Here is a 22,733-nt window from a genome sequence, read left to right on the forward strand (position 1 = left end):
TCTCAACTGTCTTTCCTTTACAACTGCTACAGTCTTGAATTAGGCCATTATTTCATCCTTGAAAATCAGTTTCCATTTACCCAGTTCACCATTTTTTGAAACCACAGTAACTCATGATTGCTGGGGCCAGAGGGGAATTGCCTGAGAGATGTGTAATGCACTGAGCTAACGTGTAAGGCTAAAGTATAAAATTTAAGTTATAAATGAAAGTGACAAGCAGAATTTTTCTCCACTTAGCTTTATTAATGATGCAGTATTTTATTGCCTGTGGCTGAAAGTATTTATTGTCATTGTGTTTAGCAGTAATTTGGCTTCATAATTCAGTTTACTTTTTACATTTTTTTCCCCATTATTTCCTCAATATCACTTTGTTTCCGTGCAGATTGCTGTCATAGTGTGTTCATGTAGTAAGTGTGTGGTCTTCTGAGAGAGAACACAGGCAGATTGGCATTAATCTGCAGAAGCAAAGGCTCAACTGTGGGCTTATTTTTAAGCATGTGAGTATGTGGCTGAAATCAATAGCTACACAGATTGCCCTTCTAGTGTGACTAAGAAAACTGCACGTGTTTTTTTGGTTGTAGGCACAAACATGTATCTGGCAACATCAACCAATGTCTTCAACATTTATTTAATTACACAAAAAGTCCCACTGAGAGCAGAGGGAATATTTGTATGCTTTAAATTAAGTATCTCATGGGTCACAAGCAGTGGTAAGGATCTTGCAGATAAAATGCTTGAATGCGTATATCATATATTAGTGTTCAGAGAAAGACAATGAGAGTGATCACAAACAAGAAAAAAACTTTCAAGAGGAGAGTGTGAAAAGATGAAACGGTTTGATTTAGAAAGGAGAGGAATAAGAGCAAATGTATCAAAAGTATGTGAAACAGTGGCTGCTATTTAAATGGAAGAATGAGAATATCCCTTTTCTCTGATAAATAGTATAACAACAAGGAAAATAAAAGGCAAGCTGGAAGCCATTATAAGGAAACACTTTTTCTACAATATATAATTAGGTAATAGAATTCATTCTCAGAGGAAATGAGACCAATGAAGATTCCTAGTGAGACTGAGCATTCTCATGGATAAGAGTGGTACCTGGAGTTATGACAAGTGTGGTATACAAGCAATGTAATAATACTTATCGAAATGGCCATTGTGCTCCAGGGCTCAATGTAACCTAAATGAGAGTAATGCCGCAGTACAAAAGCAGAGGATACTTGACAGAAAGGACAAGCTATATCATATCTGTTTGATAGAAGGGTCTTCTGCCATCTTCTCAGTTATCTGGTGACAACCAGTCTCAAAAACAGCATTAATGCTTGGACAGACCCACAGTCTTTTCTTCTGTAGATCTAACCTAGCATGATTCTTCCAGTTCTTCTATGTATCTGTCTAACATCCTTTAAAGGGTATAGATTGGATAGTCAATGTATTGTCTCTTGGTAGCTTTGTGTAGTATATTACTAGTTCAATAGACTGTACATTTGAGAGATTTCTTCAATCTGTGTTGAAAAAGGAAAAAGGAGGTAAAAAAGACATTGGATCTTTATTTGGGTTTTTATTTGTTTGTTTTTTCTTAATTAATTGCAACAAACCCCCTTGATGATTGGGCTTTTCATTGCAGCATTTTTCAGCATTAGTGACCCTATCATCGACTATGTTTCTGTGCTTTCACCCCTCTTTATTGATTTTAATATTCTTTTCCTAAGATTAAAATTGTACGGTAAGTTCAAATCAAGAGTCTTCATAGAGTAGTTCCTGCACTTTTGGCCATCTTTCATCTTTATTACCATCATTCTAAAGAGAATATAGAAGGATGATGGTCTTGATGCAATCCATAATGACCATGACAGAGCAGAAGTAGCGTCATGAAACTGTGCTATAAGTACACCGAGAGCGTAAATAACAATGTGGTCTGACAATAGTGATTTTTTGCTTAAACTGTCATCCTCAAAAACATGGCTTTTTAAAGCTGATTCAAGGTGGGCACCTAAAATTCACAGGTTGCCAGCAACGCCAATTATGTGTATTACTTTGAGTTCTCGTGCAGCTTCAAGTGCGGATTAGAGAAGTTAACATCTTATGGGCACTGGAATGTTCACAGCAAATTGGTTCTGTTTCACTTCTCACTTCTGTTATATGTGCATCTTAATTGTTTAATGTAATATTTCTACTTAATTACAGGAAATGTCACTTACTATATTGATGGTAAAATGAACACTGGCAATGTAAATGACATTGTACATTTTTACAATGAGAGAAAATAATTAATTATGAGATGGAATAAATTAACTCATACATCAAATGCTTCTAAGAGGTGTAAGAGGTGGAGGTAGGAGGTGCTTCCAATTTAGTCCCTTCTGTAGAGCAAATTAGAATCCAATTATATTAGACACTGAAGAGCAGAAATGGTCTCCATGGCCTAGAAGAGCATATAATGGTACCTCACATTTATAGACATGCAAAGTTGAAGTTCATACGCTGTAAGTATCATTGCACTTCTTATTTCAAGTCCATTGTAGCATCATAGCATATGCCTTCACAAATCTTATGGGAAAGCATAAATTCAGTCATGGCTAGTGTAAACCAGCTGGAGCATACTTGCAGGAGAGGGCACACGTGTAAGGAATCACAGTGAATATTATGAAGTAGAAGCTGCAAATTGATGACTTTAGGTCAGCCATGAAAAGTTTCTGGAAGCTTAGTCTTAGCTAGTAAAGAGGCTACAAGTCTATAAATTATTTCTGTTCATTGTCCAGAGATTTAAGCTATGGCAATCCCTGGGGATGAACACTATTCATCCAGTAATAAAGTCAGATTTCTAAAGAAGTGTGTATACTTGAGCCTTACTCTGCCTAACCAAGGTTTATTCTTTCTTTGCTTTCACGTAGAAGTATTTGATGCTTTCTATCAAGTTGGAGACACTACTCTGTTTTACACATTGAGCAGGAAATTTTTTGAGGAGCAGTGTTTTAAGAAGGGAAAAAATACATTTATTTGCCTGAAGAAGGACCCTTTTGTTCATGAACTTTTGATGCAGTATGCAGCATAAAGCTAACACCAGTCATCTCCAAGTGTTCACAAACAGTCCGGCAAAAGCTTTCAACATTTCCCTTTCAAATTTAGTGCAGCTATTCCTCAGGCTGAGAGGCCAACCAAAAATAAGGCAGGATTTGTTCTGGAGAGTAGGAAAGAAGAATAGGGAGGGGGAGTTGGATCAGCAGAGGGTCAAGGTTTTGAGCTTGGCAGAAAAGGAATGGCCAAGAGATAGAAGGAGACACAGAGAAGATTGAAAGATATTGAGGCTGATTATTAGATAGTCAGAGTGGGGATAGTCTTTGCTTTTATTTATTTTTGGTGAACTTTTTAAATAGAAGTAATTTTCATTCTGACACAGAGCATAAAGAGATTTTAAAATCTCTGTGTTTGCCATGAAGGAGAATTTGTTTTTTTCAGGCAACCATACTGCCAACCAGCATTGCACAGGCGTTATCTTCATATTACTCCCTCTGCTACATCCCTCCTGGTAGTTCTTTCCCTTCCCCATTCCTACTTTGTGTATATATATTTACACACACACACACACACACAGAGGATTCAAAATGCTGTTAACTTTCCTGGCGTCAAAAAGCAGTAGAAATAAGCATAAGTCACTAATAAATGTTACATCCCAAAGCTACAGCATGAAGAAAGATGGCCTCTTTCCCAGAAGCTGTGCACTGAATATTTAAATTTGTTTGAAAACCAGCACTGGATGTGGTGTTGATAGCCAGTGCACGTAGCTAAGTGCAAGTGGTGCAGACTGCAGTTAATTAGAAAGTTTGCTTTGCTAGGCTGTGACTACAGCAACTTCTTCTCATAAAATACCTTTCATGTACATAGCTGGAGAAAAAATGTTCCTCAAAGAAGTTCTGTCCACACGTTTAACAGTCCTCTAGAGTGTCACCAATTCACGATCTCCTAGATAAAAACAAATCAGCGTTAGTGTGAACATGCAAGGGGTTTTGAATGCCTTTATTGCATCTCGCTATTATCTAAAAATTTTCTCTTGAGTATACATTTTCTCTGGTATGCTTAGTGCTTTCTTCTTGTAAAATTCTTTTTCACATGCACTTATACGTACACTAAAAGTTTCGTGTGGTTGATATAATGTGTAAATTATTTGTCAATTGTGCGTTACACAGACAACTTGAGGATTTAAAAAATAATTTCATAGAGTCAAAATAATAGGAAAATGCTAATTTTTCATAGATACAGTTTGGCAACCAAGTCTAGTCCTTGAATATAAATAGCTAAATGTATTTGTGTTATTTGAAATAGTAAATCATTTTTTGATTATTTTTTTTTTATGTGAGGCAATGGGACAAGAGTGGAAGGACCAGAAAACAGGGACAATGCTTAATATATTACCTTTTCCCCCCATTCATGGGGATTTATTTTGAAACCCAACCTGCTCAGGATTTTGGAATGGTTTTTTTGCCTGCATTTTAAATCCCTTGGTCCTAATTTGCTTTTCTCACGTATACCAGAATGTATTCAGCTTCCTTGAAGTCAGTGGACCTGCAAAGAAGTAAAACCTACAGAAGAAAATTAAACCTTTTAAAGCAAACTTACCCCATTACCTTCATAAAGGTGAAATTAGTTAGTTTCGTCTGTTAATCGCATGTCAAAGTCTGACATTATATAAAGCATTGGGAACTGGAGTCTCTTGCCTTGGAGGCAAGGATAAGCAGCAAATCCAAGTTTATAAATTGTTGACTGGAAACAATGGTCTAGAGATAACCTTGGAGAGGTTGTGAAAGACTTCACTGAAGTTTATTTGCATTGCAATTCTGCTGGAAGTCACAGAGACTTGGCTTCATACCTACTTACTGCCATTTATTTTTGATATGCCCCAAAGCATCCATGACACTTATTAAAATAGAACGGTGTCTAGGCAGCCAGCAACGCTACTGTATCTTGTTTCAGCAGTTACTCTATTTTAAGGAGTTCCAAAGAGGTTCAGTGTACATCTTCAGTGTACATCTACTATGTCTGTTGATTCATGTAGCTTGTGAAACCTTTGACCTAGATCAAAAATTCCAATATATAAGAGGGGAATCTGCGTGGCTTCCAGTGTGCACTTAGTGTTGTGTGTTAGCAAGATGTTCTTCTCATTTATACCATTTTCTTTATACTTTTTTGTACAAGCTACAGGTCATATTTGCTTGTAATCTAAAAAAAATCCACTTTGCTAATCTGTATTATGCACCTTTATATATCTGTGTGGTGTGTTTAGAAACCTTTGCTCGAAACATGCCTTTTTTGTTGCATAGTGTCATTAACACTTGTATCTGTAAGAATTTCCCTTTTATCTTGCTTTTGTGGCAAATTCTTTCTGCAGATTCTGGATGTGAGCCAGTCATGTTAGAGTGAAAATCAGAGCTATTCTCTCCTCAAGCCTGCCAATGTTCTCACAACAGGGAATATTAGTTTATAAATTACCCCAGGGACAAATGCCAGTCACACAAATCTCAGGACATCCACAGGAGCCAAATCACACCTTTCTGATATTTCACTTCTGTGAGCATCCATATTCAAATGTAAACAATGTTTACATTTAGAGCTGCATTCAGCATTATAAAAGTCCTCTTTGCCTCATGCATCTTGGTGAAATAGTTCTGTCTGAAATGTCTGTTTCTTACGGGTTGCCTTCTAATGTATTTTATTGGGGGAAAAAATCTGATGGGAAATAAACCAAACTGTCTAATTATTTGTGACATATTACCTATCAGAATATAACTGTCAGTAGAGGAACAAAAGGCCAGCTTCTCTTACAAAGTTTGTTCTCCTTGCTGGTAATTTGGTTTGCTTCTCCCAAAGAAGCAGTTTTGAACTGATGAGCATTTTGAGATAACGCCGTGACGTGGAGGGATTATGTCAGATAACATAGGCTGTAATGAGGTACATAAAAGGACAGTAAAACATCCCCTCAAAAGTAAAGGGTGTCAGGCTGGAAGGGTACATTCCAAATTGTTTCATTCAGCATATCACTGCATGAACCATTGCAGCTACACCGGCTGTGGATCCTCCTTACAAGAGCTAATTGTTGACAATTGTGTTGCCTGTTTCTGAGTCTTATTTAATACTTGATATTTCCTATCTGCAGTGCTGCTGTTGGATGTTGCATGATTAGGTTGTTTACAGCCCTGTCCTCCTCTTGGTGAATATGCTGGAAAAGCAGTTTCTCGCTTCAAAGGTCCAGGTCCACTATGTATCGCAAATGTCCTGAATGCTTCGCAGGGAAAAGAAATGACACAAACTATGACCCAATGGCCTGGAGGTGTAATTGGATTTCTAATTAGAGCGTAAGATATAAACTCATACATTTGCATTAAATTCATTTGTCTGAGGTCTCCTAAGTGTTTAGTACTTTCTGGCCTAGTCTACCTCAGAGTGAGTGTAAAATTTAATTCAGCTAAACTTTGCTTATTTATGCTTACGTAGTTTAATGTCCTGAATTTCCTTATACACAGAATGCAACTGAAATGTAATTGTGACTGGAGAGGAATCACACCAGCAAAACCAACAGCATGTGCACCTTCTTGTGTCTCATGGGCCACACAGCAGGGAGTAGATTCATTTAAACCTTCGTGGAGAAAAGGCGTAGAAACAATTATCCTGTGAGGAGCAGGGAGTGCGACTCAAGGATCTTTATGGGTCCCTTCCACCTTGACATAGTCTATGAATTCTGAGGACAATGGACTAAGGCAGGTTTGTGACTGTCTTTGTGGAACAAAAGTGCTGACAGGAGGGAAAAGACACCATGAGAAACAACATTTGTCAAGTAGAAAGGCAGAGAATTAGGTTGTGAGTTTAAGATCATGACAGGCAGAGTTAAGGTTGGCTGGAGGAAGGGATTAAGGGTGGGAGGGAGTATTATTGGACAAGTGTGTGGGAGTGATGTTAGACTGGACTTCAAAAATACTTCGCCATTTATCTTTTTGAAGATGATCAGTTAACCCCTATCAATTTGCACACCTCTCCCTCTGCTCACAGATACTGTCTACCAGCTCCAGACCTGCGTGTGCCCTCCCCTCCAGCTGACCTCGGTTCCCCTTACACCCTGCTCTTTTGGGGCAGTCTGAGGAGGACGGGCAACCACCTGGGACCCCCCCTGCTCAGGGGGCTAGCTCTTCCTCCTCTCTCCTCATTAACTGGCCCAGCCCCGGGCACCTCCTAGCAGGGACAGAGAGAGGGTGCCCCAGGAGGAGCAGTAGCCCTCCCTGCCGTGCACTCCCTCCCTCCAGCCCTAAGATGTTCTTTCCCACCATCTAAAATTGGCTCCAGGGTGGACCGCTGCAGAAGCCGCAGCAGGGCCCTAGGGACTTGGGGGCATGTGCGGGAACTGCTGCTCTAGAGAAAAACATTTTCCATGTTCTCTGTGGACAGCTTTTGTTTGTTTATGTTCAGATACAAATCTCCTCAATTGTTTGGGAATGATAGGTTTCTCCCCTTGGAACTGAAAAACACAACCTTAGCGAGATAGAGAAAAGTGGCTGGCATTCATAAGCTGCTGCTTGGCGCGAACAAAGGATATTGAGATAAGACAGTGTAAAAGAAAGGTTTCTGTTCTTCCCATTAAGGGCCTGATTATGCACAGATGCAGTACAGGCACGGGGGAGGCTGGGGAGAGAGAAGGGGCTGTGAAGTGGCAGGATCACAGATACATCACACACTGTGGGAATTTATCCATCAGCCTTCTCAACACCTCAGCAAACCAGGCTGGAGTAGTATTTCCTCTTTTTGTTTTTCTGGCTAACTGCGTAGTCAGAAATATCTAATATTAAAGCACATCAAAGACAAAGAGAGAGAGAGGAATGGAAAAGTATACAAATATTGGCCACTGTTTTTATGACTTTTTCAGCTCTGCAGAATTCTGGAAAACAAGATTTTATCAAAATCTTTAAGGTCCTGATTGTTTGGTCAGCTCCTTAGGCAGATTAGAAAATGAAAGCAAAGAAGTTTGTAGACTACAGTTTTCCTGCTTTTGTTTTTAATTTTTATATTGGATTTATGTGACATTGCAGTGAGATTGGGTCTGTTTACATTTCTTTCTATATTGTAATAACTTTTTTTGGGAAAAAAAGGCTTAAAATAGTTATTAGAAGTAGAAACCTTGGCTGGGCCCCTGAACTGGGTTCATTTGTTTTTTGATAGAAGTCAATGGAAAACTCGTATCAATGTCAATGCTTCTGAGTTTTTTTTCCTGCATTTGTCATGCCCAGATAGACAGGCGATAGATAGAGCACCACGCATGCCTAGATTATTTTTGCAATGAAAAAACTGACAGATATTAACAGACACTATTACAGTAACAAAATACTTCAGCACTGATTTCCAAAAAATGCACAACCTATAATTTTAATTTATAGAATAAACATTATTAGAATAATGCTTAGAGATTTTGTTTAGATTTCTTTCAGAATTGAAACAATTAGCATGGGTTGATGTAATCTAAAAACCATTTGTGCAGTGAAGAAAAGGATCAGTCCCACATTCTGTGTTAAACTAACACAGGTAAGCTTACTTTAGGACAACCCATTTGAAACTATTTATTTAGTAAAAAAAAACCCTCCCTAAGTGTATTAATTATCTTTTTTGCTCAAATAGGAGTTTTTATATTTCTGTTTTTATATATATATATACAGATCTGTGGATCTGTATAGGATCCACACCTGAACCTATTTTCTAAAGGTTGCTTTATCCCCTAGATGGAAATACCCTTCATATCTTACGAACCACGTCAATCACAACAGCAGCAGAATCTCTTCACAGCTGAATACAGACATTCAAAATCTTCAGCTAGTTCATCATATGGTAATTCACCCTGAAGACAGCACATCCCATCTGAGCTGCTGGCTCATTGCTGCCTCCCATCCAGCCCCTGGGTGCTGGTGTCCCCCTTCACGGACAGTGCACTGGCCGGTGTAGGACCTGGTCGAGCCTTTCCATGCACCCACAGTAAATGTTGACCCCAGTAGCCATCAGAGTTAAGTGAAACAATCCAAGGGAATCTCAGGTAGCAGGAGGTCATGTGGGTTTCCTGGAAACTTTGGAAACTTGCCCGAGTGTGGAGGCTTTGCAGTGTCACCCGGCTTGACCCTGAATGCCAAGTTCAAATCCCAACGGCCGTCTTCACAGCCAGCCTGCTGAGCAGAAGGCAGAGCTGTACTCCATGGCCAAAATACATAATGGACCAGATCCTCATCCTATGTAAATACAGAAATGATTGTAGCACGGCTACACCAATTGACTTTAATCAAGGCTTTGGGCCAAGAACTCAAAGGGCATGTCTACATGGCTCAAACCAGTGCCATATTACAGATCTCTGAGCTAGTTTCAAATATTTTCTTATATAATGCAGTGCAGTTCCATATTGTGATATTAACTTGGATCCTAGAAATGCCTCAGATTGCCAGTTAACTTGGCTACAACACATGGTTACAGCTATATACATACTGGTACATACGTATGGTGTCAAAGAGATCTTTGCATCCTGACATGTTGCATGCAATTGTGCCCAAAGTCACACAGATTCATCTGGTGACAGCAATACTTAGGGCTTGCATACCATCAGAACAACCTGATTTTTTTCTTTTTTAATCTTTTTAGTTATGCTTGAATAAACAAAACTGAACCCTGCTTTTGAAAGGAAAATAGATTTACTGTGTTACTGTGGTTATGCTCCTGGTGGGACATGCATTCACTGCTTTTCATTACACTGTATCTATCTAGCCCTTCAGCCCTTGAGTGCTGGAGATGCTGGAAAGTCTGGAAACCTTTCTCAGTGAGCCCAGTGACTAAAAATTACCATCTACCTACCTGAAATTATTCAGGTCCTTTCCTCGTGGACTGTTGGATGAGATGGATGTGCACAGTCCTGCTGCCGATGGCAGCAGAAAGGGCACAGATGGAATCAGCTGGTCGGTGACATCCCACTCCATCTTCTTGCACAACAAAACCAGCTGCGTCAAATGCCAGACTATTGTGGGAGAAAATAACGTTACCAAGCAGTCACTGCATATTTCTGTGATTTTCAGAATGGCTCCTTTCCCAGGTAACTTGAGATACAGCGTGACTGTCCCCGTGTACCTACTACACTGATGTGCAGAGGGTTTATATAAATCAGTGCTGGAAAAAGGCCGTTTTTAAGTTTGTTTTTTGATCTCTTGAGGGAGCAATCCAGTGGGTTTATTTGTTTTATCATGCTCACTGCTGCTTAAAAGAAGACAAAATGTGGCAAGCAGCTCATTAAGAGAGAGAGATTGGATCTGTGTTAATATGCAAATGCTAACCCATTAGGACCCTGCTCATACACCAATCAATCAATTAACTCATCTGTCTCTGTATTGTTCATTATTTGAAAAATGCTTTTAATCATTTTGCTATGCATTAATTAATAGCATGCCTAGTTGAAAAGAAAAAAAGAAATTTAGCATTCCTTGGGGCTTACATGTACAAATATTTAGTATTCAGCTGTGATTCCATGATTAAGATGTATCATGTAGCGAAAGATAACACAGGGATTTACAGGAGCACAGATGCAGGGCAATTTGATTTTTTATCAACTATTTCATATATATCTTTTATAAAGCACTTGATAGAGCAAGCTATTATATGTAATAGATTTATAAAAAATAAATGCAGAATTGCAGAAAGAGAAACCAAGAGGATAAAATATGTTTTACCTTTTGCTATTTAAGAGGTATCTGTGGGCCAAATTAATAGCAAATGGACACAACCCTACTGACTTCAAAAGAAATACTATAGGACATGCAAATTTATCTCAAAAATTCAGTAAGATAGCAATAGACAGAAAAGCTATTCCAGATGGAGCTGAATTTTCTAAACAATAGTGACTTTCTATTAAAAGAATATATATATCAGCTGAGGAAGGAAATGGGTCACACAATAAGGCGATGAAAATTCTAAACTGAGCAATAGCTTTGCAGTGGGACAGGCAATTTGAAACTGGTACAGAGCTATGTGGAATTATTTGAGACTAGGATGAGCTGAGCTTCCTGAATATCCTAGAAGTCGGGCAGCATTATTTTAGAAATACTGTATGCTGGAGTTTGGGGATGTTGTAGAAAAAGGAAGAACAGCAGTCAAGGTGAGAGGAGACTGATATACATGAGAATTTAAACAAAGGTGACAGTCACAGATTGTCTGAAGCAGATTTATAGATGCAGGAAAAATAGGAACTGAGAAAAGTTCAGGAACAAGGATGAAATGAAGGTGACAAAGAGGTAAAGCAAAATGTGAAGCCTGGTTTTGAAAGAGTCAGGAGTGATTGTACGGGGCAAAAGGATGTTTCTCTGCTGTGTGCAGAGCACTATTTCTCTCCTCCAGATGAATATGGCTTTTTACGCAGGTAAGTAATCCCATTAATTTAATTTTCTTTCATATCAGCTGTTGACTTCAAAGAAACTCTGTACCTGAATATAGGCTCACAGATGCAGTGATGTGCAGGCTCAGTTTTCAGTCTGACCTAACAGCCAGTTTCTGTGTTGCCCCAGGGTCTCATCCTTGTCCCTGTGTCAGAGAGCCTTTGGTGCCCTGTTTGCATCATCAGGAATGAATGGCTCCTCTCTTTCACTGTGTCCTTCTTCATGTGGCCATTGCCAGAGCGATCCCTGTGTCCTGGGACAAAGAGAAATACATTGCTGCTCGAGGGTTTGCATTTTCCGCCTGCTCTGTTGTTAGTCATTTAGTCGAAGGAGACTAGGAAAACCCATGCATTATGGACTGCTAATTCTCGGCACACATCTGCCTTGTTAAGTATGACTCACCAAGCTCAAATGCAGAGTGTTTATCCATTTGAAATCCTAAAGCTTTTACTGTAACAGAAGGAAAATGACTGATCCCCTCACTTAAAGGGTTGTTTTCCAAAATGTTACTATACTAAGGATTTCTAGGAACATCATTGCTTCCATAGATAAAGCATGGAGTTAGATTTTATTAGTCAATGTGTGTTAAGCAATGTGCATACAGAGTTGAAATGCTAGCTACAGTTGTGAATTAACCCTTATTTTTATATGGCACTAGCTTATGCCCTTTTTTTATTTTTTTCTGTCTGAGTTTTGTGAGTTGTGTTTATACATTCTATTTTGGGAGGATATTTGAGAATCTGTTCAAAAGCAGCATGGAATAGTAAAATAAGGAGAGGACAGGACCTCACCATTTATAACTCAGGTCATGCCACTTATTTACCATTTATTACTAATGTTATTTTTCCCTAAAAATATTAATATACATTTTTGTTTAACCATAATATTTTTTTTAGACACAAATAGCAGATTGTCCCTTTCTTCGATATTTTTTTTTTGAAGCTCCTGAAAACGGAAGCAGAAAAAATGGTTCAAAAAAACAAATGAAGGTGCTTGTTCAAGGTCATCCTCCAGGCGGGTAGCAGATCTGGAAGCAGATAAACACCGAATTGGTGAGTGAGCACTGTGGAAATGCCAAGGACTAAAGCATATGGTTTATTCTGAGGTGTGTAAAATAGAACTACTTGTATAATTCAACCTATACTTTAACCGACTATATGCCCTATAACACTCACAATATACCAGGCTTCGGGGGGAAAATGGCGTTATGGAAGAGACGGCAGCTTCTGAGCTGGAGCTGACTGTGGGGTGGTACCTCGGCAGATGTGCTGACTGCAGGCGTTGCTTCTGGAGAAGAGACAGTTCCCTGCACTACGCTTTGGGTGTTTCATAACTGCTCTCAAAAGAGACAAAAGGGCTTGCTAGAAAGAACTGGTTAGAATGTCTGTAAGTGTGTAAGATTTGGATGTAAATTTTTTAACTGATGTGGCTTTGAAAAGTTTTCTAGGCTTTCAGATGGTAAAAGAAGAAAAAATGGGTTTTCTTCACCGCTTTCATTAGAAGAACTGGAATTGAATTTCTGCAAGAAATAGCACCTGTAAGAACATAGAGCATCTTTATTTTAAAAAAAAATAGTTCAACTGAAAATTTTTGACCAGCTCTAATTTTGAACATTACACAAACACCATGCCTTTCCTTGTTGTAGGAAGTGGAGTTTGCTAGCAGCAGCAGTGGGGATGGTGCCTAACTCCTCTGGAAAACCACTGTGTTAATGTGACGGGAAGCGGCTACAAGATTTGGGAATCTTTTCTTTATTAAAAGCCATCATTCACTCACTGACAGGAAGGACAAATAAATTATTGTGGCAATGGCCCAAGATGTGAAAGCTTTGGCATTCATTCCTTACTCTACTTCTGTGCTCTGAGCCTTGAACTAAAACATTCTCAGAAGTATTAAATGCTGAGCTGGTTTTATTTTAATTTGTCATCCATACACCAGGAGTTTCGACACTTCCCTGCTTCAGATAGAGTATTGGGTGGAAAAAGAGCATGTGATGTCTGTGAAGTTGTATGGCCCCAAAAGCCAGCAAAACATCCAAGGTCCTGTTGCTAAGGAATATTAAACAGGAATTCTGGGGACAGAGGAGATATTGTATCTGACAGTATCCCAAATTCTGGTGGACACAAAGGAAATTAATAAACTGGGACTTATTAATCTCAGTACCATTTAAAAGGTTTGGACAATGCGTTCTTACTGGGAAAGGGCAAAAATCAGTAATGGAAGTCTTATTTTCAAGACATTAAACAGGAAATTCCAAACAATGAAAAGTTTAAAACATTAAATCTAGCACTAAGACGATGAGTGTATTTCCTTTCATATGTATTCGTTTAGATATGAAAAGAGTGAATAACATTTATTGCCTTTTTTTCAGTGGTAAAGGCAACATTTTTTAAAAAGTCCTAGGCATCTGGTCATGGGATATGTTTATACATAGCTAGGCCAGATAGGCTGCAGATTTTATGGGTTTGTGTATGGAGATGCAGAAATCGCATAACTCAGTGCCGATCTCCCCTGCATTCTTGGGAAGAGAGAACTGCGCAACTAAGCACTTCTGATGCTTGAAGAATTCACCAAGAGACATTCGCCTAACCCTGTGATTACTTCTATCTGTGCCTATAAACATACTGTAAATCATTATGGTATGGGAAATTGTCTCCTTGCATTGATTGCAGATAACAGATGACATTTTAAACAAGAAAAAAATGAAGTCCTCCTGCTCCTGACATTTTCACCACTTCTTTTCTTTACTAATTTTCAGTGTCAGAGACAGTTTGTGCCAAAGTGCTAAAGTGTTGCTTCCATAGATTTGCAAAGTGAATTAAGCTATCCATCCATCTCCTCTGAAGAGCGTATCGATATGCTCCTTGCTGTGTGTGAAGAACAAGAGAAACAGCTTTTCAGAGGCATGGTACTGGTGATTATATTTAAGAATTAACAGTTAAGCTACTGCTTTTCAAAAGAGATGTACACTTGCTTAGATTTTGGCCCTCTGTCTCTGAGAAATCTGTGACTAACTGTTCAAAATGGAGGCACGCACCCGTTAGTGCATTGCCTTGTACCCCAGCTCCCCCCCTGCCCCCTTGCTTTATCTCTCAGAGCTGTTTGGTAGGTTTGTTGCCAGAGTTAGTCACAGAAATCTGGATATATGCCAATGAAAGGCCTGCACCTTTCAAACCCAACCCCCTTTCAGTCACCATAAATGTGTTATCCCCAGGAAATCTGCTCCCAGCATGTTATCTGCCAGATCCATGAGTCTCCCGTAAGAAATATGAAAGCCAGGGAAAAAAAATTCCTCTCTGGATCGATACAGTCACTAGTCCTGAGTCATTAAAATTGATGAGCAAGGTTTCCTGAAACAGAAGGTCTTATACAATAGTAAGTAAATAAGCAAAAGTGTGCACGTATTGGAGTCTTTTATTTCAGTCATATTTTCAGAGCTCTCAAGTTCACATTTTCCCATTTTATTTCATAAACTAGGGCTAGAATTTTCATATAAAAAAATGAAATGGAGATCCCATTTTTTTTTCCCATGGCTCCAGGAACTGCGACTTTAAAAAGTCTTTCCCCAGCACCTCCAAGTATTCCAATATCTTTACAGTTAAATTCCAGTAATGACTGCTGACTTCAATGCTTTTTTAAAAATGTAATATATGCCACTATGCTCGGGAGTGCTTTGCAGAAAGAAATGCATTTAAATAGATACAAGTGCTTCTAGCATGATTAAAAATTGTTTGTCTCTTAAGTAATTTTGGTGGGGAACAAAAAATAGTGACATGACAATCGTGAAACAATGTAGATGATCCATCCTGGACTCCACCAGCTAGTGACCAGTTCTCTGTCAGTCCACATTTGTGTGTATAGACCTTTAAAAAAAAAAACCACCAGATGCCCAAAGCAGAAGAGCAGAGGGACCAGCTTAGGAACCTATGCAGCTGATCGCTGGCCTGGGGTTGTGCATGCTTCTGTCTGAGTCCTTGTTTGACCTCAGGAGAGATCTTGCCCTCTCCCTCCACCTTGTGCCTTATTTATCCTGTTTGTAAGATGGGGTTAATGGTTTTGACTTCTTTAGTAAAGCATGTGGAGATATGCCAGTGAAAACTGGCAAGGACTGTTACAATGGCTGTAATGGCCATTCTCAGGGCTTTGGCGATAATGAAGATAGTACAAACCCAGAAATAGTTTCACTACACAGGCACTCATCAGGTGCAAAAATATGAATTGCATCAAATACCAATTGCATCTTTTGGGGAGCAAATCTATTTCTCCGTTTATTTGAAGGTTAACATCTTTTTGTATGGTTTCTAGAGGATCCCTCTTAGCAGGCTATGCCTGTCTGAGCAAAATATCAAACCAGCAGTGACATGCTTTGCTGAAACACACCTTTCAAGGTTATTTGCTGGGAACTAACATTTTGTCTAATTCCTTCGTGGAGCTACAGTATCCCACTGTTGCATTTGCACTTCTCTGCTAAGCCTGGTCTCTAGAGCCAGCTAAATCATATCCCTAATGCTTCTGGTGTGGTCTAGGCCTTCAGGTCTGAATCTTATCCCTTTCCCTTACATCTAATAACCACAGCAATACCATTTTGGTTAAGCACTTAACTTGATTTCCTCTTTCTGAGTGACATTCTCCCTGGGAGCTTTGTGTGGCAGGGCCATACCACAAGAGTGATGAAGTCCATGTGGCTGCATTGCTTCTAGACAATGTCTTGAACAAACGTGGTCCTGAACCCAACTCCCATTTACTTTGCCTGTGGGTCTGGTTGCTGTCTGCAGCACAGATATTAATGTGTCTTCCTTGACAATTCCTCAGGATTTGTCCCCACTGGGAAATCGGTAGTGTTTTGCCAGGGATTTTAAAAGAAAGCCCAGCCAAAATTTTGGCACAGCATGAATATGAAACAAATAGTAGGAAGAGACCATGGGATCAATAAATATCTTTGGCCAAAAAACTTTTGCTTCAAAAAAAAAATAATCTGGGAGGCAATTACATTGCTTGAATTAAAACCCTGTTAAATAAGGGCACCGACTACAATGAATCAGTCAGAAGTCCAAGTTTTTTTCTAGCAGGTTGTAGCCCATAGTGACAACAGACTGATTAACACTGAAACTGCCTCCAGCAAGAGGATCCTGTGTCAGGAGATGAGACCTGTGCATTACTCACAGAGGTCTCCTGGAGAGGCCAAGGCACTTTCAGCTGTGCTGTTTCAGTCTTACAGTGGATCAAAATGTACAAGCTTGGAAATGAACAGGAGAACATTTCACCTGTCTTAGAAGTTTAAGATATTAATATGCATAATATAATTTGAGTCATTTCTATAGTTCCCATCCTGTTAGCTACACATCAGGATCTAAATACTATGCTTTTGGAAAAAAGTTGTTTTGTTGCTTTTTTTAAAAAAAATAAACCTTTCTCTCTACTCTCCTTCCCCTCTCCCCTTTTCTCCTCTTTCGTAAATCTTTCATAATCAAGATACTTTTCTCATTACAATTCCTGTGTTTGACATTAAAAAATGTTTTAAAATTCATAGCACATTGCTTGATGTTAAACTTTGCTCAATAATAGACCATTAGCTTACTTGATGCATGACTCTCTGAATACTTTCTACCAGTAAATATAACAAACTCATGATAATTACTATGTGTAACATGTTTGCATTCAAACATGACCTTGAACTTACTTCTCAAACATTTCAGAAATGTCAGCTATGATGATGATCTTTGTTCATTACTGAAAGGAGTTTCTGCCTCTGAATTGTGTAACACACATTTATATCTATTAAAAATGATACAGTAGAACTATTTTTATTGTTTAAAACTTTTAAAACACTTTTAAATCTCGGTAGCCCTCTGAGTCATGCAATCCTGTGACCATCTCAGCACTTTTCCAATCCAAAAGACTATTAAAAGCTTTGACAAAAGAAACCTTAATTCATTTCAGAAGTGGTGACAAGGCCAGCCTGTACACTTATTAACACTCTGCTAAAAATGACACAGGCATATAGCAGCACATTTTGTTAAGAGGTGTACAGTCCTAATTTAAAAAGCAAATGGTATTATTTTGTGTAGAAACGAATGTACTATGGTGTTCATCTATGCTGGAAAACATCTGCAGCAAGTGAAGGCAATACAGTAATATAACCCCTGCCTTTTTAATCACCTGATCTTAATGTTGATCCGTCAGTTCCAGCTGGATCAGCTCCTCTGCAGTGACTGTGATAGCTCAATGGTGCGTTCCCTTGCCTAAGGCTCATCTCCCTCTGTGGCAGGAGGGTGTCTGGGGCACAGAACGGACCATCACCTCCATTCTGCAGGGCCACGGTAGCTTGGTTCCCTGTCCTTGGTTTAGGCAGCAAGCTAAGGAGGCTACAGCTGACCAAATGGTTCAGGCAGCTTGCCATGGTAAGAGAAAACATTTCAGCGTGAGATACCTTGATGGTGAAAACACAGAGCTGCCAAAGCCTATGCCTTCTAATTGATGACAACAACCTTTAACTTGCAGCTGAGAAGTGACCCTAATCTACACCATGTTCTGCAATCATTTAATAGCTTTGTTCCCAGTGGAAAAAAAAACCCAAACCAATTCTCATAAGGAAGAAATTGGCTTTTGTCTAAGAACTGATGTGGTGTAAAACCTAAGTGACTGCCTCCAAACCAGAACATGATACCATCTCAGCTGGAGCTGCCTGTATTCAGAAGATCCCTGTTCCCATCAGTGTATCTTACTCAAATGCTACATTCACGAAGAGTTAAAATTAGAGAGTCTCTGTCCTTGTGCTAAAAGCAGCAGCCAGATCCACTTCTCTGATGCCTGTTTGCTTCCAAAGCACTGAGACTGCTTTTAATAACAAAGTGAAAGTGACACTGGTGCCAGTCATTTATATTCCCCTATGCGCATTTACATTCAGCTTCTCCTGCGTCTTTCCTAAATTAGGTACTGTCCACATTAGAATTCAATCCATGCCATCCACAGCTATGTTTAAATGTGGTTGCATACTAGTATGATTCCAGCATACCATTCCTGACCACAGGGGAACAAGGATTTTTAAACTGTTGTTGCTATTTCCCTTCCCTCCCAAAGCAGTGTTAGCTGCACCGTGCTGTTAATTGGCATGTCAGGCCTCCAGCTGATATAAATTGTGTGATTTTGGTAAAACCATATATATTTTGACCTGTCTAGACTCTGCTTCTGTTTCTTTTGATACACTATACGGATTGTGATTTGGTACCACCGTTATTCTGGCAGGCAGAAAATGCATGGATCATGTTGCTCAGTTCTACTGGAGGATGCTCCGACCTTTTTGGGGAGAGATGCAGAATGGCATAAAAAGATCCCTCTGTTATCAAAAACATTGCATGAGAGTTCTGTTAAACAGGAATAATAGCAAACCCACTCATAGCATCTCAGCAGCAAGGATATTCATTCCTCTCAGAGGTTAAATGCTGCAGTTATGGCTAAAAAAGTATTAAGAGGACCTTTTGAGGAAGAATTCTTTACACAAAAACATGCCATGCATTCTGCTGGCTTTGTACTTTTGGAAATATACTTGCTTTATATTTTTTGAAAATGGAGATTTTAGATAATGTGATTTGACCTGTATCACTCAGTGGAATAATGCACTAGTGTAAAGCTGACCCATGTATCAGTGATTCAAGGCTGTGGACAATTTAACCCTTTAGACTTCTGTTTGAAGAGCCATTAGAAGCTGCCTTTACATGATGATGGACAAGTAAATGCCCCGCAGTTCACAAAGTAGCAATGCAACAACTGCATTTTCAACCCCTCTGATTCAATCTGGTCCAAAACCTGACATCTCAGAGCAGAGATTGGGGCTAAAATTTGTAAATCAGACTGGAGGTGGTCCACCAGTTTGCTTGTTGCTATTCAGTGAATGATGGAATAACCTTCCTCATGTGGAAGTCAGGTTTAAATCCTTGCCTGTGCCTTAGCTCATGTGGTTAAAAACTAAGCAGCGGTTCACATTCAAACCCTGCTGTAGACCTATGTAGGGCAGAGAATAAGTTTTTGACTCTTTAAGGTCAGAGAAAAATTGCAGTTTAAAACAGCAAGTTGCATTTTTTTTGCTGTATCATCAGGAAGTCAGTCCAGGAATTGCTACAGAAACATTTCTGACAGGGCAGACAATGCAGTTTCTCATATAGGAAAAATAAGAGGTTATATCCTTAAAAAGATCTTGGAAGCTTTTAAAGGAAAAGTATCTCAAGTTTCAATTAGGCATCTACCTTGAAAGACCTGGTACTTGGCTCTTCTACCCAGGCCTGTATGTACATATGCACCCACCACTAGCAAGTGATGTAAAAGTCAAAATTAATTTTTTGAGCACACTGTTGAGTATGGTGGCATTTCTGTGAAGAGTTTGAGAAAGGGAACATTGCCCAGGGAAAGAACAATGCTTGTTTCTTGAGCAAGGGGGTAGGTTTGTCTCCAGGAGATCAGTCTGTGTAACAGACTTACTAACTGGCATTGGGCAAGCCACTTCAGTCAGGACTCTGGGAAGCCACTAATATCATACAAAGAGAGGTAGTAAAAGCTAGGAACATAATAGCCTTTTGCCCCTGACCTGTCAGTAACTTCCCCTCTGCTTTTGGTCTGCCGCTGTCCCAAGAGAACATTCATCATCATGTGCCGCATCCCCCCCCTCCCCGCCTCCTGCCTGGCATTGCTGATTTGAAGATGGCTTGCTGGTGGCTGGCAGAGATTACAGCAGCCACAGAAGCTGAATGAGGGCTAAGGGGCTGCCTGTTGGTCACTCTTTTGTAGAGAAATGAAAGGAAGGCTGAGTTAGGGTTGGAAAATGTTCTTGAGTGAGAAATACTGCTTCTGATTCACCTATGGAGAATCTATTTTACTTTTTAAGTAAAAAAATAAGAAGTAAAAAAAAATCTTCTACTTTTTAAGTAATTTTAAGTGAAATTTACTGATTTGTGAAATTGACTTATTTTCTTAAGTAAAAAATGAGAAGTAAAAAAGTAAAAATATATTACTTTGTAAGTCTCGTGGGAGGGAAGCCTTTAATGGAAAAGTATCTCAAGCTTCAATTAGGATACTATCTCAAAAATGTCTCAAGATCATAAATGGGAATTATCTAATTTGATTTACCTCATTTTTATACCAGCTAAGAATGTGACCCTCTACATCTGCAGATATCTTCAGTCAGAAATTATCCTTCTTTGTGAACTGTTTCAAAGCCTTTGATGAGCTGTTGAATGGCAAATTTCAGTGCTTTAGGCCACCTTCTTTTACTTAATGGAATATTTGTGCAATTAAAGAGATAACATTTTTCTGGTGTGGTGTACATTTGAGTGCTGCTAGCTCTGTCTTCCTATAGAAGAAAAGAACTTTCTTTGATGGGAATAACCAAAAGAAGTAGGTGGACTAATTTTTTGTTTGGGGTCTGTGAAGGAGTTTTTGTTTTCAAACAGAAACATTCTTTTGATTAATGGACTTTCAGTCTTCAAAACGCCTTTGGTATGTCCATGTTTGGATGAAAAGCATGTGTTCACCTTCTAATAAGCTGTTATACTACTGCTGGCACAACTTCTTACCACAGGTTTGCCACAGGAACCATGATTCACACTATCATGTGTTCCAGACTACTTAAAATTACAGTTATTAAGCAGTTCTGAGAAAGGCAAAACTCTTTAAAAATCAGCACGTCCTGCAGGCCCTCAACTGTTTTACAAACATGTCAGATATCTCATCTCTGCCACTACCCCACTATGAACACAGACATGCATTTTTATAAGGTTAGGTCCTGAGCTATATCCTGCAACAATCTCTTTTGACCCATTCGCCCTCTTTTCCCTTTCACCTTCCAGTTTTTTTGCTACTACTTACCACTTCGTGTTTTCACTTCCCTGATACTATTTCAGAGCGACCCTTGCTCTCTTTTCTCTTTAGCTTCTCACCAACCCCTCTTTCACTCCACACTTCCCCCTACACCACAACCAGTGTGCATCCAAATAGCAGACCTGGATCCTACTACAATGTTAACCGATATCCAACAGAGCCAGATTTGGGTTTCCCTTATTGTCAGTCTTGCCAGCCTAGTGACCTAGTGAGTTCACCAATTTTGTTTTCACTTTAGGAAAAAAAAAAAAGGGGGGGGGGGGGAAGCTAGGGGGAAAAAAGTTAGAGAACCCTATTGCAAAGGGCAATAGGTTTTTTTTTTACATGGGTGTGTCTGTCATGCTGGGGCCCACAGCTTAAAATAAATAAAATCCTGGGATCACTGTGCTAGCTAATTTGCGAGATAAGCCTTTTATGCCAGAGATTTTGTCTGGACAAAGTGACCAGGCTGGAGAGCTGAATATGCAAGCAGACCACTTAGCCTGCCTCTTGCATCACATGCACACATAACTAATACATTAATCATCAACGTTCAAACACAGTTACCAGATATGATGCCCGAAATAACTTGTCTCTCTGTTATTTTTGTTGACCTACCCTATTTCTTCACTTTGGTCTCTTGTTCCTAACCCTCATTCACTTTTGGTTTTGAAATCGTGTGGACAGATCAAGAGTTTTGTGAAGCCCTTCCTGGTCTAACTTTGCCTTTGTATGAGATACCCCTCTGATATGCCAGGCATCACCGCTGGCTATTAACTTTCGCTTAACAGGCTATGAATTAATTTACCACGCTGACACGGGCAGTTGGAGGCGCAGCATGAGTCACAACTCACGTTATAGTTTGTACAATTATATCCCAGCCATTTGAGCTAATTGAGTCAAATGATACAGTGTCACAGGACTTACTGTAAGGCTGGGGGATTTCTCCTCCTGCCTGAGCTGCTCACCTTCACCTGCCAGCGGCTCCCAGCACTCGGTGTCACCGCTGCCGGGGCCCCGCTGGCCGCTGCGCTCCTGCCGAGCCACAACCTCTTGTGGCTTTACTCGGAAGAGGAATGGAAAGTCACGGAGTAAAACTGCTCTGAAATGTGGTGGTGTGGTGGTTTGGGGAGGCGGGGGTTAGTTATTTTTTTGGTGGTTTTTTTTCTTTCTTCTTTTTTTCCTGCCCAAGCTTCAGTTCCGTGCCCAAGGAGGGCTGGGTCTCATTCTTGCACTGCCTTTTCCCATATGCAATTCCTTCCCTTGCCATGGGTTTAGTCCCGTTTGACAGCAGGATAAACGGCAGCAGCATTTACACCTGTGTTGTAATAAAGCATTGCATTTAAATGGGCACGTTTTACTTGGGTTGTAAATTACTTTGCAGATGTAAATTAAGCCAGCCTCCTGTCAGCTCTGGGAGATAAACAAAGAGCATTATATCCATTTTAG

At 39.6% G+C, this 22,733-nt stretch overlaps 1 long non-coding RNA gene across 1 annotated transcript; it reads right to left on the minus strand.

The window, feature by feature from the left end:
- Window positions 1–261: 261 nt before the first annotated feature.
- On the minus strand, window positions 262–22,339 carry LOC114016678 (uncharacterized). The gene is made up of 5 exons (XR_003561295.2): window positions 22,253–22,339; window positions 11,484–11,688; window positions 9,868–10,027; window positions 3,871–3,963; window positions 262–1,505 (listed from the first exon to the last, which is right to left on the minus strand). It is a non-coding gene; the product is annotated as an uncharacterized LOC114016678 (long non-coding RNA).
- Between the last annotated feature and the right edge of the window lie 394 nt (window positions 22,340–22,733).

This window comes from Falco cherrug, chromosome 4, assembly GCF_023634085.1.
Source record: "Falco cherrug isolate bFalChe1 chromosome 4, bFalChe1.pri, whole genome shotgun sequence".
Classification (NCBI taxonomy): domain Eukaryota; kingdom Metazoa; phylum Chordata; class Aves; order Falconiformes; family Falconidae; genus Falco; species Falco cherrug.